We start from the raw sequence: 13,099 nt of genomic DNA, 5'->3' as shown, positions 1-13,099 counted from the left end.
ATGCTTAATAGTTGGGTGACTCTGGGCAATTCATTTTACTGCTATTTGCCTCATTTTCCTTATCTGAAAAGTAGGAATAATAATAGGACTTACCTTTCAGGGTTGATGCTCATATTTGTGAAGCACTTAGCATAGTGCCTGACATAGAGTAGGGGTTATATAAATGTTAACTATTATTATTTTTATTGTTTTTATTAAACTCAGGAAGGAAATATATGAAACAATTTCAAAGTGATTTGCAGAGCACATTAACAACTAGGGGAATCAGGAGAGACTTTTAAAAGATGGCACTAGAACTGAGTCTCAAATGAAGCTAGAGATTCCAAAATGTGGAACTAGGGAAGGAGTTAGGTGGTATAGAATATTAAGTATTGGACTTGGTGTTAGGAAGAACTGAGTTTGAATCCTGCCTTAGATCCTTACTAATGGTATGACTGTGACCAAGTCATCTAACTTCTCTCAGTCATAATTTCCTCATCTACAAAACAAGGATAACAGTGTGGGCTAATAGAGTTATTATGAGCATCAAATGAGTGTGGGTATGTGTGTGTGTGTGTGTGTGTGTGTGTGTGTGTGTATAAATATATAAGTATATATGAAACTTTGTAAACCTTAAAGAATTATATAATTGCTAGCTATTATTATTCTAGGCAGGGGGAATAAACTTTGCAAAGGTATAGGGATTGAAAATTTTTATACATGGAATACAAACATAATAATAAGTTTGACTTAAATGTGTGAGGGAACAATGTACTATAAACCTGAAGAGATAGACAGGAAGTAGATTGTGGAAGATAGACTGTGAAGGACTAAATGACAAGCTGAGGAGTTTGTATTTTATTATAAAGTCAATAAGGAGATGCTGAAGCTTCTTAAGCAGGAAAGTGACATGGTCAAAGTTAACAGCTGTTTTGTGAGGTCTGTTGGAAGGGGGGAGAAACTGACTGCAAGGAATCCATTTAAGAGACTGTTGCAACAGTCTAGTTGAAAGATGATAAAATCCTAAACTAGAATGGTTGTAGGGTATGGAGAGGGGAGACACATTGAGAAAAATTGAAACTGATTAAATGCAGAAGGAGCTTAGGAAGTGAAAGTGAAGAGTGCTAGGTTTTGAGGCTACATGACATTCTTTTCAACTTGTAGTTTATCTTTGTTTTGATTATATTTTCAAAGATCCTTTGATGTTTATTTTCCTTATAATGTTATCATTGTTCTCATGGTTCTGTTACTTCTATATCATTTCATAGAAGTCTCCCTCTGAAAATACGCATTTTATCATTTATGCAAAAATATTCTAACACATTCATAGACCATAATTTATTTAGCCATCCTCTAATTGATGAATATTCTCACTTTCCAATTATTTACTACCATAAAAAGAGTTGCTATAAATATTTTTACATAAGTAGGTTTTCCCCCAGTTTTAAAAAAATTTCCTTGGAATACAGAGCTAATAGTGGTATTGCTGGGTTAAAGGATATACAGTTTTATACCCTTGTGGACATGGTTCCAAATTGCTGCTACTCCGGAATGGTTGATCAGTTCACAATTCAACAAACAGTGAATCAGTGTCCCAGTTTTCCCATATCCCCTTCAATATATATCACTTCACATTTTTCAATTTGCTTTTACATATATTTCTTAATTTATGCCTTATAGTAACCCTATGATGTATTGTTATTATCCATATTTTATAAATAAGTGACGCTCATGAATGCTGAGTGACTTAGCCAAGACTACATAACAAGTGTTGACTGTGGTAAGATTCAGATGTTCCTGATTCTATGGCTAGTCTAGCACTCTGTTCGTTACCTCACACTGCCTATATGTACAAATATTAGAGTATGGTTCCACCTCTTCCATGTTATGTATATAAATATTCTGGATCACCTGTCCTCTATAGTTAACAATATCTGATAATGAAAAACAGTTGATATTCTCTCATGCAATTCTTGTAGTAGTAAGGGAAAAAGAGTGAAAGGAAAAAGGAGGTAAGAAAGAGGATGGGGCAAATAATATAACTAAATAAATTTAAATCTGGTAAAATGGAAAAATTTTTAAGCAGACAATTATTCGATATCAACTTGGAAGGCTTTCCATGGAAATGTCCCCAAGAGTCTGTGTTTGCCACTGTGCTATTTAATATTTTCATCAAAGGCTGAATAAATATATAGATTGCATTATTTTTAAAGATGAAATGGAAATAAAGTAAGTAAACCATATGATAATTGGAAGCCAAGATGATATTAATCAGTACTAAGACCAAATCTAATAAGAAACTTAATGGGAAGAAATGTAAAGTCATACCTGTATTTGAAAATTTGATTGCATAGGCATAAGATGGAAGAAACAGGAATAGACAGCAAATTGATTTAAAAAGATCTAGATAAGTTACTAGATTGTGAACTCAGTTATAATATAGTAGCCCAAAAAGTCAATATGATCTTGGACTGCATTAAAAGGTATAAATTCCAGAAATAAGGAGTTGATAAACCCATTATATTTTGCTTTGATCAGACAATATATGAAGCATTGTGCTCTGTATCATCATATCTTAAGACAAATAATATTATTTTATTTAGTATTTTTATTTTTCCCAAGTTACATTTAAAACATTTTTACATTTGTTTTTAAAACTTTGAGTTCTAAATTCTTCCTCTTATTCCCACCATCAGCCCCATTAAGAAAGCACATGTGAAGTTACACAAAACATTTTATCTCAAATGACCTCAAAAACCCTCAAGAAAATAAAGGAGAGGGAGAGGGAGGAGAGAGGGAGAAAGGAAGGAAGAAAGGGAAAGAAGGAGGGAAAGGGAGAAGAAGAGAAGGGGAGAATAAGAGAGAGAGGAAAGGAGAGGGGGGAAAAGGGAGAAAGAAAAAGGGAAGGAGGGAGGAAGGAAGGATGGGAGAGAGGCGGAGGAAAGGAGGGAGGGAGAGAGAGAGAGAAAAGAAGGGAAGAAGAGAGGGAGAGATAGATTCAAGAAGGATATTGTTAAGCTAAACAGCTAGGTGGCGCAATGAGCCTGGAGTGGAAGGAGGACCTCACAAGACCTGAATCTTTCAAAGCTCACCTCAGATACTTAAGTGACTCTGAGTAAGTCACTTAACCTCTGTCTCCCTCAGTCTCCTCAACTGTAAAGTGATGATAATAATAGCATCTACCTCCCAGACTTGTTGTGAGGGTCAAGTGAAAATAATATTTGTAAAGTGTCTGGCACACAATAGGCACTGTATAAATGCTAGTTATGGTAATAATAATGTTAGAATTATGATTATAAGCTAAAGAATACCTAGGGGGAGGCAACAGAATTGTGAATGGCCTTAAGTTCATAGCATATTAGGGTAAGTTGTAGAACCTGGAAATGTTTAGCCAGCAGAAGAAAAAAATTCTTTTGTTATTGTGTCCAAGGACCAGAATCTAAAGCGGTGGGTGGAAGTTACAGTCAGATTTGGACCTTATTTAAAGAAACAACTTCCTAATATCAGGAGTCATGAAAAGGGGGATTAGACAATCTAAGGTTAAATGACTACGTGCCAGTTATGTTGCATTGGGATTCTTTTGTGGGTACAAGACACTGAGGTCCCTTCCAAATTTTTTTTTTCTTTTGCTGAGGCAATTGGGGTTGAAGTGACTTGCCCAGAGTCACACAGCTAGGAAGTGTTAAATGTCTGAGACCAGATTTGAATTCAGGTCCTCCTGACTTCAGGGCTGGTGGCCTATCCACTGCACCTCCTAGCCATCCTAGTCCCTTCTAATTTTGAGATTCCATTTGTGTCTTATTCATACAGTCTGTTCAAAGTCCTAGTTTAAATCAAATCACCTCACTTCTGATTGCTCATTAAAGATTCCAGTCACCACTATTCATATTTCCCTATGAAGTTAAACTAATTCAGACTATTGTGAGGGATGTAGAAGATCCTTACCCAAAATGACTACTCAGAGATCACTCAGTAGAAGGCAGAAAAGTTGTTTATTGAAAACTTCCGGAGGATGAGCCGTCCCATCACGAGGTAAGAAAGAGAAAGCTCGCTAAAGAAATAATAAAGATACATAGCTTTTATACAAGAAATTACATCACAAGTAAGAGAGCATTGAGAAGGGGAGGGGGAGGCATCTAATTGGTTGTTATTATTTGGGGAGATTGGAATGGAAGGTTTCTGTTTCCCTGAAATCTCCTGATTTCTAGGAAACAGAAAGTCAGGCCTTCAGGCTTAATCAAGCAGACAGTGGTCTAGCTAATAGACTAAATATCGATAAATGTCAAATACCAATAAATGTCATCAGCTCAGGTTAAGTAAATATGTTTCTAGCTGGCCAAGGCTCAAGTAGATATGAGCCTGCACATATTATACAGGTCATAGGGGAGACACAGAAATAATAAAATACAGAAAAAGAATTCATACATTCCTGTAAGTTATTCACCTTATCTCTATTCCCCTCACTATTCATTAATATTTGGGGGATAATGAAGTTTAAATTTAAAAAAATTGTATAGTTAGAAAAGTAGCAATAGAATATTCTCCCTATAAACCTATGGTATACTCTCACAAAGATACATATACTATTACCAGAAAGAGATAATATGCAAAGGGAACACATGTAGATCACACATATAGGGAGAATAAGTAGTCAACCTACACATATAAGGACACACATGTAGGGAACTTGCATGTATATATGCAGTACACAGCACATATTCAGCATCATGTATGCTTCCAAATTGCTTTGCCTCTGTACTCTAAAGACAACAGGACTTTCTATCTGACTTGTTACTGAAATCTTATATGCATTTTCTTCTCTTATTAGAATATGAACTCTTTGAGTGCAGGAACTGTCTTGTTTTTCTATTTGTAACCCCAAGACTTAGCATAACCCTTTGCTCATAGCAAGTGCTTTTCACTCATTCAGTCTTTCAACTTCAAGATTATTGATGTCTTCTGGTGATATCATTATTTTCTACTCTTAAGTCCTGATGAGCATTAACTTAAATCTCTATAACTCTCCACTAGATGTCACATCTCCACTGCTCCCTAGTTCTTTATGCTGGGCTGTTATTATTGCCAACTGCTGGTCCTCAGTTCTAGTTTTCAGTTGAGGTACCTCTCCTCCCCCATCTCTTTTATTTAACTTATAGCCCAAAGGCAAAGCTTTAGCTATTTTAGTGAAAAATGCAGTCATAAGACTACTCAGTCATTAGGCATGGGTAAAAAACAAAAACAAAAAATCCCCTCAGCTGTGTACCTTAGCTTGAGGCTAAGCTCTTTCAAAACACAGACCAACCAACAACCACTATATACATTTAGTTTGTCTTGGAATGAATACATATCTTTGCTCCCAAGTCTCTATCTGATTTAAAATTAGAAAGTTCTCTTTATTTTCAGTCAATTCCTGACACTCATCCTCTCTTCCGCTTCAAGCTATTTTCGGGAGTCACAGCACAACAAATTGCAACTGGCTTTATGGATGTGAGTTTCTGTGACTTCCCTCTCATGAGGTGCAAATGAGGAGTTTAGTGGTAGTGAAGAGGTGCAAGAATTGGGATGGGAAAGCTCCTCTGGGTCAGAGCTACAGGTCCAATGGAAAAGAATTCACAAACTTAAAATCTGTGTGGCAAAAGGGATTTATTGGCACTGAGAAGACAATATCTTCAACAATGTGCAAAAGTCCTGGCAGGGCATAATCCTGTTTTGGACTTCTGTGAAGATAGTTTAACCAACCTCTGATTATATGCGTAAATCTTGGGCTGGGGACTGGGGAGCAGTTGAACTGACTAGCAGGCCAAGATCTCCAATTGAAAAAGCTACTGGGAGTGGTTCTGGACTAATTTTCAACTCAATAGAGGGTGCAACCAGTCCCTGACCAAAATTTCCAACTCAATGAGATGATTTTTCTTGATTCCCTGAGGATGGGTCTCTCCCAGAGGAGAGTTTTTCAGGCACCCCCATCATTTCTCTCCAAAAGTCAAAGGGGACACAATTTGCATCACTTCCATCCCCAAGATCCTCCCTGGTCTGTAATGCAAAAAAAATATATAAAGGAAAATAAAATTAAAAACTAAATAGAGCCCGATTATTTAATTTTTACTTCTATATCCATGCCTTTTACATGCAACTGTGGCTGATAGCAAATCATCCAGGCTCAGACAAATAGTTATTTATCTAATGAAATTTTTAGGTAAAAAGTTAGTTCTTAAAATATAAGAACTGAATTTCAAAAGAGTTACTTGTCTAAGATGTTGATAATTTCCACGAAGCTGTGTATAGGATAAAAATCCCATGGGCCTCTACAATAGTAAATTTTTCTTTGGTTAAGAAAATTTTCCATGTTAAAAAAATTAATAATTTTTAAAAAGGTAACTGATTCTTTCTCAAAACAATTTCAGGGAGGATAAGATTTATGGCTATTTATGTAGAGCCAAAGTGTAGTAGATTTATCCAACATATTCTAGATCATCTATGCAGCCAGTTCATATAAGAATAATCACATTTAAAGACAACAGTACTTTCCTTCTAAAATACTTTAAATATCTATTGTCTCATTTGATTTTCAACATATCCATGGGGAATTGGGAATAATAGGTAATATCCCTATCATGGCAATGGGAATTCTTTGATACAAAAAGTCTTAAGTGTCTTATTAAAAGTTCCATAAAGATAGCATGATATGGAAACATCAGGGAATAGAATCCATATATTTTGACTCTCTGCCCAGTCGTCTTTCCACTTGACTAAGTTACATGGAAGGTCATAAATTCACAACAATCTGATGATTTGACTAGGGAAAAACACAAACTAAATTCATCAAGAGCTAAGGCTTATATTTCCATCATCAGTTGCAAGATTGCATTGAGACCTTTCCTTTAAGATCAAAATCATGAAGGACAATATGGAAGACCTTACTACTTCTTAAATTTCCAAATTGGGAGCAGACCCAAAGCCACATGCAGAGTTTTCCTGCATAGTTTAATTATGATCCTTTAAATCTCAATATCCTCTCTTCTCAATATAATTTGATATAGATTGAAGTCCAAAATAAATTGAGTTCTCCCAAGAGAGATTTAATAAAACCCAATGTTTGCCTATTTACCTAGGAATTATAAAGTTTAATTAAATTTAGGAAGAAGTCTTTGAGATTTCTGGATTTTCTGCAAAGGAAAAGTATTCTTTCCCTTTTGGGAAGATAAAAATCATAAATCATTAAATGCTTGTGGTCTGGCAAAATTCAAACCACATTTTCCCAAGTGCTTTCCTCTTCTATTCTAAATCCTTTGAATATTTTAAGAGAAATGTAAGCTCTGTGTTTCTTATTCCTTTAGACTTGGCTCATCAAAATATTGTTGTTTTAGATATGTTTGTAGTCTAAAAAGTCTTTCTTTCAAGTCAATTTTTCAAGGGGAAAAAAAGAACTCCACATGCAAGTTTAGTGTTTTTCTTGAAACCTCAAACCTAGAAGATACAAGGAAGTGTTAACAATACCAAATACATACAGACTCCTGCTGTATCTCCTCTATATCCTAGTCATTCAAATTAAAGTAGAAGTATATCATAGTTGTAAATAAACTTAAGCAACACACATTTTTATCAACCTGGACATTTTTAAGTAATCCTACACAATTATAATTATTATTGTTATGATTCATCCTTCAGATGAGAGCATTTAACAGTCCTTTAAGACTAACATTTAATTACCAAAATTGAAGGAAAGAGCATTGAATTTAGAAAGCAAAAGACTGGGTTCACATTTGGACTTATTTGTGTGACCTTAGATAAATCACTCTAATAATAATAATAGCAACTTGCATTTATAGAGCACATTAAGATTTTAAAGTTCTTTAGATATATTATTTCATTTGATCCCAACCAAAACTTTTTCTGTAGGTACTATTGTTTTTATTTTTTTATTAGTATTACAGATGTGGAAAGTCAAATTAAACCATTAAGTGGTATTTGAATGAATTTTAATGAAATTTAAGTTATAATTCTGACTCTCTGACCTCCAAGCTCAATATTCTTTTTACTGTTAAGCTGATTCCAACTCAAGCTAGAATCAGATATATTGCAGATCCTTTCATTAGCAGGCCTAAGTACTTTTCAGTAATTTTGGCACATAATGAGTAGACAATAAATATACGCTGATTGATTAAAACATAGAAAAATCTAGTCATCTATTTAGTGGCCCAGATAAATCTCCAAGAAAAAGGTGATACTTCTAAAAAAATTTGTGAATGGATTAGAAATATGGTTCTGGAGAACAGCAAGCATACCATGTGCCAGAACTAATCCTTTTCCCTTCTAGGCACCTCAAAGTTTTTAGAATTTAACAGGAAAAAGGCTCATCTTTTCCTTCTCACACAACCTAACAGAACAGCTGTCCTTGTTTTTAGTTATTCACTATGTGGTAGCCTGCACACACTTTGGAGTTTGCATATTTGGCATGCCTATTTGAGAAAATTCCAATTTCAACACTAGAGAGATTGACTTTCACTACATTTTGGTTGCTGTGTTTGTGGTAGACAGTTTTTTTTAAGGTACCACCATGATTATAATTGAGAATTAGGATTGCTGACATTACTAGGCAAAAATCTCTTCTTTTGGGTGTTTCACTAATGATTTGTTGACTAAGCATAGTGTTCTCTGACAAGAGACAATTTTTATATATTGGGAGAAAGAATTGGTTGGCATATTTCTCTATACTGGAGTTTTATGAATTTTTCAAAATAGTAAGTGATCCCATTTGTTCTTTATGACATTTTAACTACTGTCCAAATTAATAAAATAGAATGTATTTATCCAATTTTCATCAGCCAGTAAACTTGGACAGCACAGAGGAAGACAGTAAATCTTGATAAATTGGAAAACTGGTAAATCATGATGAACCCAACAAACATTTATTTAATGTCTTTAGTGTGCCAGGCACTGTTCTAGGCACAAGAGTAACAAACACAAGAATGAAATAGGAACTTCAATTTACAATGATGGAAGATTACATCACTGTGATACAAAAGAAAGGGAAAGAAATCCAACAAAAGTACTTTAAGGAAAGAAAACAAGGGTCACTGATGGTGGTAGTGATGATGGTAACAATAATAACATTTATATGGTACTTTACAATTTGCAAAGTGCTTTATTCTATTATTTGAGACTTACAATATCCTGGGCATATGCAATTAGCTCTATCTTGTGTTCTCTTCTCTTTTCTCTCTCTACTCTCTCATTTTATGACTTCATCAGCTACAATGAAGTCCAATTACCATGACTATGTAAATAAATCCCAGATAAACTATCTATACCTAGTCTTTATCCTGAGTTTCAGTCCTACATCATCAACTGTCTAATGGACATTTCAAATTGGATGACTCATAGACATCTCAAACTCAGCATGTCTAAAACATATTCAATATTTTATCCCCTAAAATCATCTATATTCTTAAACTATCCAGGCCTGAGGAAGGTACCACCATCATACCAGTCATATGGATCCTCATTGCTCCTCACCTAAATTATTGCAGTTTTTTTTTTCTTTTTGATCTCTCCACCTCATTTTTTTTCCATTGAAATGCACCCCCTGCCCACAAAGCTATCAAAGTATTTCCCCAAAGAATAGCTCTGATCCTTTTCCTCCCCCCTCTTTCTTTCCCTCTCCCTCTCCCTCTCCTTTTTTCTATCCCTTTCTCTTTTTCTCCTTCTCTCTCTCCCTTTCTCTCTCTCTCTCCCCCTCTCTCTTTTTCTCCTTCTCTCTCTCTCTCTCCCTTTCTCTTTCTTTCTCTCTTCCCTCCCTATTCCTCTCTCTCCATCTCTCCCCCTCTCTCTCCTTCTCTCTCTTTCTCCTTCTCTTTCTGCACCCTCCCCTCTCACACACACACACACATATACATACACAAAATGTTCTAGTGGGTCATTATTATCATGTAAGTTCTGTTTGGCATTTTAAACTCTTCATAGGTCAAGGACTTTTTATGTTATCCTAAAGGCAATTTGGAGGCACTGAAATGTTTTCTTCATGTTAATATGTTTAGGTTTGAACATGAAGCCAATTATTTTGGCAGTTGTATGAAGGTTGCCCATGCTCACCTTCTTCTAACATACTAGAAGAAGAATGGTTAGTCAGAAAAATATTATAATAGTCCAAGTGATTAGTAATAAAAGCTTAAAACAGGAGAGTGTCCATAAAAGTAGAGATGACCAGGAAGAGTTGAGAGATGTTTTAAGAGAAAAATTGATAGACGTTTGCAATGAATTAGATATGGGTGTCAATAGTTATAAGAAATTCAAAGATAACTGAGTTTTTAAGCTTTGGTATTTGGGAGGATGCATACCATTAACAGAAATAAGGAAGTTAGGAAAAAGGGCAAGTTTAAGGAATAGGTGATGAGTTCTTTTTTAGGCATGTAGAATTTGCCTAATTTGAGATATAAGTGGAATATCATTATCCAGAAAACTACTTATAATGTGGGACTGAAGTTGAGAAGAGTTCAAAGCTGAATATTTGGGCTTGGGAATCATCTACATGGAGATGGTAATTGAAGCTTTGTGGGAGATAATAAGATTACTGAAAGGGAAGAGAAAGAAAAAGAGGCAAAAGAGGCAAAAAAGGGAAGAAATAGGAAAAGAAAGAGGAATCCAGACCAGAATTTCAATTGCATAAAAAGAAGAAAATAAACCAGTTTAGGAACACAAGAAAAGGCAGGCAGACAATTCAGAAGAGAATCCAGAGAAAGAAATGTTCTAGTATGATGAGTGTATTGTTTTGAAACTTTGAAGTGCTATGATAAATGTGGATTGTTATGGAAACGGAAATAGAAGGACATAATGATTAATAGTATCATATGCTTCAGAAATATCAAGGAGAATAAGGACTGAAAAAAGGTCAATAAATTTGGCAATTTAAAATAGAGAGAATAGTTTTAGTAGAGTAATATGGTACAAAGGGTTTCTGAGAACTCTTTAATTTCTAAAGCTTTATGATAACATGCAGTACTCATCACATATATTACAGGTGAATAAATTTTAAAAATGGAAAGGACAAATGATCTCTCTGTGTTCATTCACACTTGGGTAGTAGCTAAAGGTGAACTCAGCTAACAGAGTTATGATGCAGTAGGGAATGGTGATAGCTCTGGAGTCAGAGCCTGACTCCATTGATCAACATTGATTTTTGCAATTTCATCCTGAAGGATAATAAGAGCTCATATTTAAGCTTAACAAAGTGCTTTCTTCAAATAAAGCAATCTATAATCTTATGAAAAATACTCTCAATCACTATTGATTAAAGAAACGGAAATTAAAACAATTCTGAGGAATCACCTCACACCTATCAGATTGGTTAATATGACATGCAGAATATACAGAATACTACAGAATATAATAATTTTGTAATATTCTGTAATACTTTACAGAAAAAGAAAATGATAAATGTTGGATGGAATATGGGAAAATTGGAACCCTAATGTATTGTTGATAGAGTTTGGAACTGAGTCAACCATTATGGAGAGGAATTTGGAACTATGTCCAAATGGCTATAAAACTTTGATACAGCAATACCACTATTAGGTCTATATTCCAAAGAGATCATAAAAAGAGAAGAAAACCCATATGTGCAAAAATATTCATAGCAGTTCTTTTTGTAATAGCAGAGATTTAGAAATTGAGGGGATACTCATTTATCAGGGAATGGAAAAACAAATATGGTATATTAATATAATGAAACTATTATTATATAAGAAATGAGCAAGTGGATTTCAGAAAAACCTGAAAACACTTACATGAACTGATGCTGAGTCAAGTGAAAAGAACCAGGAGAATATTGTATGTAGTAACAGCAATATTATGAATGATGATCAACTATGATACACTTAGTTCTTCTCAGTAATACAATGAACCAAGACAATTCCAAAAGAGTCATGATGAAGAAATGCTATCCACAGCCAGAGGAAGAACTATGGAGTCTGAATGTACATTAAAGGACACTATTTTCAATTTTTTTCAGTTTTTTTTCTTTCCTATGGTTTTTCCCTTTTGTTCTGATTGATCTTTCACAACATAACTAATGTGGAAAAGTGATTAATATGATTGTTCATGTATAACCTTTATCAGACTGCTTGCTGTTTTAGAGGGTGGAGAGGTGAGGGAGGAAAGGAGAAAAATTTGGAACTCAAAATATCGTATAAGTGAATATTGAAAATTACCTTTACATGTAATTGGAAAAAAATGCTTTTAAGTAAGGGAGTAGGTGCTTTCTTCATAACAACCCTAACAAATAGTATGTCTTCTTTGCCTCCATTTTTACCTATTAGAAAATTGAAACTTAAATTAAGTAACCTGTCAGTTATCCTGCTGACCCTTGTTAGAGCTAGAATTTGAATCCAGATCTTCAGACTTAAAATCTAGGCTCTTTCTTTTGCATCATTCTACATCCATCAATTGAGAATGTCACAGTCTATTTATATATATCTAGCTCCTTGGCTGTTTCCTTAACGTTCCTCTTAGTGTAAGTGAGTTCAAGAGCTTCATCTCACACCAGAGGGGATCAATCTAACTCTGTTCCCTTACAGTTACTCATCCTGATGGTGTATTATTTTTTATAACCTTATAATAATGCTCTGTAAATTCTTCCCGAGACTACAATTGTTCACTCTGGCCTTGAGGGCTGTTTTTTCAGCCTATCAAGCCACTCATGTAAGAATTTTACTAGCCCTGGGTTTGAAGAAGGATAATTATTTATTAGCCTGTTCCTGTGAAATCAAGTTCTTTCTTTTCTGCATTAAAGTTATGTCCATTGTCTTTTGTTAACCTTTTCTGTAGAATTTATGAGACAATTTTAAAAAGGAAGCCTGAAAAATCATGACAATTTGTTGTTCCTAATCTGTAAATATTTGTCAGTTCACCTTTCCCTCCTTCAGCCCATAAAGCTCTCATTTTTCAAAACAGCTTTTCAAAATGACTTTAGGAGTTAAATTCAAGCTTCAAAGCTTTTCCAGTCTTTATGTCCTTGAGCTAATCCAAACAATCATATTATCTGTCTAAATATGATAGTATCATCTTTAATGTTACCTATCATTTTTGCCAACTTACTCTTAGAAACACTTTCTTAAAAAATGTG

At 34.5% G+C, this 13,099-nt stretch overlaps 1 protein-coding gene across 1 annotated transcript in view; it reads right to left on the bottom strand.

The window, feature by feature from the left end:
- Window positions 1-3,928: 3,928 nt before the first annotated feature.
- The window catches only part of LOC127557353 (uncharacterized), a 55,104-nt gene continuing 45,933 nt past the window's right edge, over window positions 3,929-13,099 (bottom strand). The window contains exon 2 of the mRNA XM_051990701.1: window positions 3,929-4,030. The gene's annotated coding sequence lies outside the window, so the exon portion shown is untranslated. The remainder of the gene's footprint in view (window positions 4,031-13,099) is intronic.

The sequence above is a fragment of the Antechinus flavipes genome, chromosome 3 (genome assembly GCF_016432865.1).
Source record: "Antechinus flavipes isolate AdamAnt ecotype Samford, QLD, Australia chromosome 3, AdamAnt_v2, whole genome shotgun sequence".
NCBI classification, from domain to species: Eukaryota; Metazoa; Chordata; class Mammalia; order Dasyuromorphia; family Dasyuridae; genus Antechinus; species Antechinus flavipes.
Note: the sequence above shows the minus strand (reverse complement) of the source record. Positions and strands in the feature narration are given on the sequence as shown.